Source organism: Varanus komodoensis, unplaced genomic scaffold (assembly GCF_004798865.1).
Source record: "Varanus komodoensis strain SLA01 unplaced genomic scaffold, ASM479886v1 scaffold15, whole genome shotgun sequence".
Classification (NCBI taxonomy): Eukaryota; Metazoa; Chordata; class Lepidosauria; order Squamata; family Varanidae; genus Varanus; species Varanus komodoensis.
Genome location: NW_025335440.1, coordinates 5,202,427 through 5,207,798, shown reverse-complemented (window position 1 = coordinate 5,207,798; position 5,372 = coordinate 5,202,427).

The following is a 5,372-nucleotide window of genomic DNA, read 5'->3' as shown; positions in this document are numbered from 1 at the left end:
CAGAAGGCCCCGGATGACAACAAAGCGGGCGCATGCGCCGTGAGGCCTCTGAGGGGCTGGTTCCCGTCACGTGCGCAACGGTCCTCGGGCCCTCTCGGGAAGAGGATGACGAGGAGGAGGGAGACGCTGCCGGTGCCCGCCGCTGTGCGTGGCGGCTCGGAAGCCAGCCCCTGTGCGGCGGTCGCTTTCAGAGGGGCAGCCGGTGGCTGCCGAAGCAGCAAGGAATTGCGTGGCACCGCCAAGAGCCAAGCATTTATTGCGGCAAAGGGTTTTATGGAGTGCTGCCCGCTTCGTCGGAGGCATAAGGTATTAACGTGGCGCTCCCCGCGTGTGGCGCAGAGATGCGGGGGCGACGAGCAACAGTTGAGGTGGGAGCGAAATGGAATGTGGAAGTACTGCCAGCGGCAATCCTGTTAGGAAGCACTGGCAGGGTGGAATGCAAATGCAGTTGAGGAAATCATGAAATAAAACCAATCCCTCTGCATACCATTTAGTATTTATTTATTGTTGTGCTTGTATGCGACCGTCTATCTTGACAGGGATGTCTAGCTGGCTTAAAACAGTAATCAATACATAATTCTTAAAAACAATAAAAGCATAATATGAAACATCGTAATAAAACAGTGACAATATCATAGTGGCCATATAAAATAATAAATATAGCGAGTTAGAAGGACAACTACATACATCATTAACATTAAATAACTTAAAATCAGTTGTTAAAATGACTGGTACAGAGAAATGTTTTTGCCTGGCGCCAGAAAGAGAATAATGTTGGCGCCAGGCAAATCTCTCTGGGCAGCCTTTTCCATATCTGGGGGGCAGCCACCTAAGAGGCCCTTTCTCTGTTTGCCATCCCTCTCACCATCTCAAGGGATGGCTCTTTTAGAAGGACCTCTTGCCCAGATCTTAATGGGCAGGTAGGTATATACAGGAGAAGACAGTCCTTTAGCATTACCATTTGTTTTTCCCATGCCTTTCTTTAATTTATAGCTCTGCATGACAGATATTGAGGAGGTGGGGGGGGGTCTCATTTATCATTGCCTCTATGCCAAATAAAAGCTGAACCTGATCTATTTCTGCATGTTTGGGGTGGGGAAGGGGATTAGATACTATGTTAGAAAATACTAAATTCTAAGTTTTTAATGTTTTGCAATTCTGGGTTAGAAAGTACAGACTTCACCAGGCTGAGGACAACTGGGTGAAAGAGAGGATGGGAAGGAGAGAGAGGATGGAATCAGCATCCACTTCTATGAAGCCCATGACTGTGAGCATGCTGAAATACAGTTGTGTGTGCTATATGCCATCATGTTGCCTCTGATTTATGGCGACCTTTGAATGAAAGCCTTCAAAATGTTCTGCCTGTGACAGCCCCATTCAGCTCTTCCAAGTTCAAGGCTGTGGCGTCCTCCATAGACTGAATCCATCTCATAGTTGGCCTTCCTTTTTGTCTTCTGCCTTCAACTTTCCCTAATATGATTGTCTTCTCCAGTGAGTCTCGCCTTCTCACTATTTGTCTGAAGCATGACAGCCTCAAATTTGTCATGTTTACCTCTAGGTAAAGCTGTCTTGATTTGATCTAGGATCCACTTGTTTGACTTTCTTTTGGTAAGGTATTCACAAAACTCTGCTCCAGCAAACACATTTATGTACTGCCTGTTCCAGTCAGATCAATCCTGCCCATTATTAGTCATAATTTTACAAAACAGGACAAAGTTAAGATTGCAGTCTTTCCTGTGTCCTATCAGTTCAGCTAGCTAGCTGCATTCTTGGATACAGAAGAAGTACTGTAGAAATGGTGTTGGGAAAGATTTGCAAGGTAAATTTAATTTAAAAAATAATAAAAACAGTTATTTCTAAAATACCTAAACTAGTGATATCATGACACATTTCATAGGTTCTCGAGCCAAATTCTGGCTCCCGAATTCTCTTCTATATTTTTCCTGTAGAGGAGTACATTTTGCCATTAAGGAGCACAGTGTCATGGTGAAGTCATATAGACATAGCTTCCTTTCTGCTCTATTTTTTGAGAGAAAATAGCCCTTGTATGATGGAAAAAGTACGGTGTAGCATTCCTCCCAAACAGTTCACTCATAGTGGTTTCCATTGCAAGAGTAGCACAGTCCAAAACTGTGTTGTTCTGTTGCAACAACAGCTCCCACCATCCCTAGCAAGTAGGAGGTAGCCCTGCTGGCTGGGGATGAAAGGAGTGGTGGTTCAACCAACTTGCCTCTAAAGGTGCATGAAGCAAGCTGGTCCAACGAGACCCAGGGATGCTTGACCCTCAGCAAAAAAAAAGTGGGGGGGGGGGAATAGCCTTTTTGCATCCTTCCCATCTTGTCTCCATCATTAGAAAGAACAATAAATATTGCTTATTAAAGATTTGCTAACTAGAAAGATCCAGATGTGTTAGAATCACCTTTACAAAGGTGAAATTGGTTATTAGTTTCTGGTTTCCTAATTTTTGCCAAAGTTTGAAACAGAGCTCAGTCAACTGAACCAAGGATCTAATGTCTATATGCCTCTACTGCTCAGAATAAGCATTGAACCACGATCCTATCTCATAGTTCCATAAATGGGGGACTCTCTTTAGGATAAACAATAATGCTCACCAAAGACAAATGAGGAATTGAAGCTGTGAACCGTATTCATGGGCCACACTAAATGATAGATCCACACCTCCAGCAGAGTGCCTCTGTGTAATGGCTTAGAATTGGGCCCAACGCTTTTTCTTCAGCACAGGCGCTCTTAAGCATGGCACGCCAATGCCAATTAGAGCCTGAATACTTAGAAAACAATATGGAATTGGGTATGTGCACCCCATAAGCTTTGGCCTAACTCTAAACCAGACATATACCTGTGCAGGAACATGCAAAATCTCAGAGGACGCTCTCCCAGATTTTTTTTATTTTTTGATTTATATCCTGCCTTTTTCCTACAAAGGGCTCAAGGCAGCTTACATCATTTTCCTCCTCCATCTTATCCCCACAACAACCACCCTGTGAGGTAGGTTGGGCTGAGAGTCTGTGACTGGCCCAAAGTCACCCAGTTGGCTCCATGGCTGAGCGGGGACTAGAACCCAGATCTTCTGAGTCCCAGTCCCATGCTCTTAACCACAACACCACACTGGCTCTCAGCCATGTGCTGTATGGCTTAGAATAGCCAGTGGGTTGCACTAGACCTGATTCTGTGCCATCGTGTAGAGCCAGAATGGGGATCCCCAAACTTGAAGCTATTGGGATTCCCATCCAGCCTGCAGAGCTTTTCTCCTTGGCCCACCCCCTCCTCTCTTCCATTCTGGCTGTGGAGGTTTCTCTTTGTCACCATGGGAAAGCAGCCAATTGCAGAAGGTGGGTGATGGATCTGGATCAGAAACCTGACAGAGCAACACTTTACAATTCAGTCCCCACTCCATGGTGTTGAGGTGAAATGAAGCACCTGCAGCTTGCAACGCCAAAAGAGGTGCCTTTAAGTTTCAATAGGCTTGCTAACAGATACACAACAGGCAGCCTTCTCTCCCATAATTCTACTGCACCATGGTGGGATCACTAAGTCAAGCTCAAGGAAGAGGCATGGCAGAATTGCATTTGCCCAAGCAAAATTGACCCGGAGGAAGCTAGGCCAGAGCAGAGACCTGTAACAAGAAACCTCCCTTTGTGAATGTGTATTGACTCACAAAACCCTTGACTTCCTTTGTGTATTTCTCCTGGTCTGAGGGATGGGCAACACCCAAAACCTCATTTCATTTGAGCTTAACAGCCATTTAAATAACCAAAAGATAGTCAGATTAGGGTTTTGTTTTCATCTTCTACAAAATTGCTCAAAATATTTGCAAAACGTTGGAGACAAGAACTAATTTCTAGTACATTCTGCACATTGCCTAAATTTGTGCAAATTTCAGAGTAGAGGCCCAAATGCTCTGTAAATTTCCCAATTTTTAAAATATGCAAATCCCAACCCATTTTAAAAAGGTAAGTTCACCACTAGCGCACATCAGTTTGATTTGTTGTCAGTGCAGAGTTGGCAGAACAAAATCTGCAAGGACAAGCTGAGAAAATGCATTAGCTTTTCACCCCTTTTACCAGATTCCTCACACATGGTTATTTAGTTTCATCACCCAATTTTTCACGATACATTAACACAGCTTACTGGACAGTCTGGGAATTTCTGCCTTAAAAGAAAGCAGAATATATAAATGTACCTTCCAAATAACTAGTAATTTTGGAAACCAAGAGTTAAACAAAAGACACACAAAGAATACACACAAGCCAAGTCCAGTGTTTGGCTTTTATTGAGACACAATTTTCTTCCTTTCATATATAACTTATCTAGTTAAAATATTCATCTCATATAGTTACCACAAAAGAAAGTAAAATAGAAAATTGTTATTTACATTTTAGGGGGACCAAAAGACAGACACAATTCAGCATTACTTGTGGTATGCACACGCACACACAAAAAAAAAGGCTAGGGAGGGCTCCTCCGTTTGGTTTGTTTGCATGTAGTGTAGTATTGAAAACTGTGCCCAGTTTAAAATGTATGGGGAGCCCAAACAAGAATCATAAGCAAAAGTACTTTACAGGTGATTCTGTTTTCTGCCCATCTGTTTAAAAAAGAGCTGAGAGATGCCTTCAAGCCAATTGATTTAACATCCGGCTTAATAAGAAAGAAAGAAAGAAAAAGAAAGTTCTCCCTCCAAATGAGAGATGGATGAGTAACATCCTTTTCCCCATTATAACTCCTTTTTCCATTGGGAACTTGTATTCCAGAATCATGAAGTTAGAAGTTACAGTATTGGTACTGTAGCTTTCACTGGAAGAAACCACCAGACTAATACAAAATACTGACAGATGGGGGAATTCTCAGCGAAAACCACCCAATTCAGTGGTAGAATATAGCTGACAGCAGTACCAACAAAGCAGTGGGCAATGCCCAGGCATTGCTCTCAACCAATATGGCAAGAGCAGCCTACCCATCTAGATGCCTGCTCCTCAGGCACGCAAGCTTGTGGTTACGCTGCTTCCACCTAACAGCTGCTTTAGCCCGACGGTGGTATCATGGTACCGGAAAAAGACAGTGCTACAGAGCCTCTCTCTGACCTACCCCATGGCTAGTACAGCACAAGGATGTCACAATGCTGGCTGGAAGAGGCCGCAGCCAGGCGGCTGTTTCATGTATGGGATTCCTCAGGTGTTTTCCTGGCTGTGAAAAGTAGGGAAACTAGCTGAAATTTGCTTTCTACTTGTGGAAAACACAGGGGACATTTTGCAGGGCCAGGCCAGTATCCACACTTAGCCATGGATACATGCAATGCTTTTGCTTCAGTGGCTGAGAAGTCTTCCTTTTCTCTACCCACCCTTCCTTACCCCCCC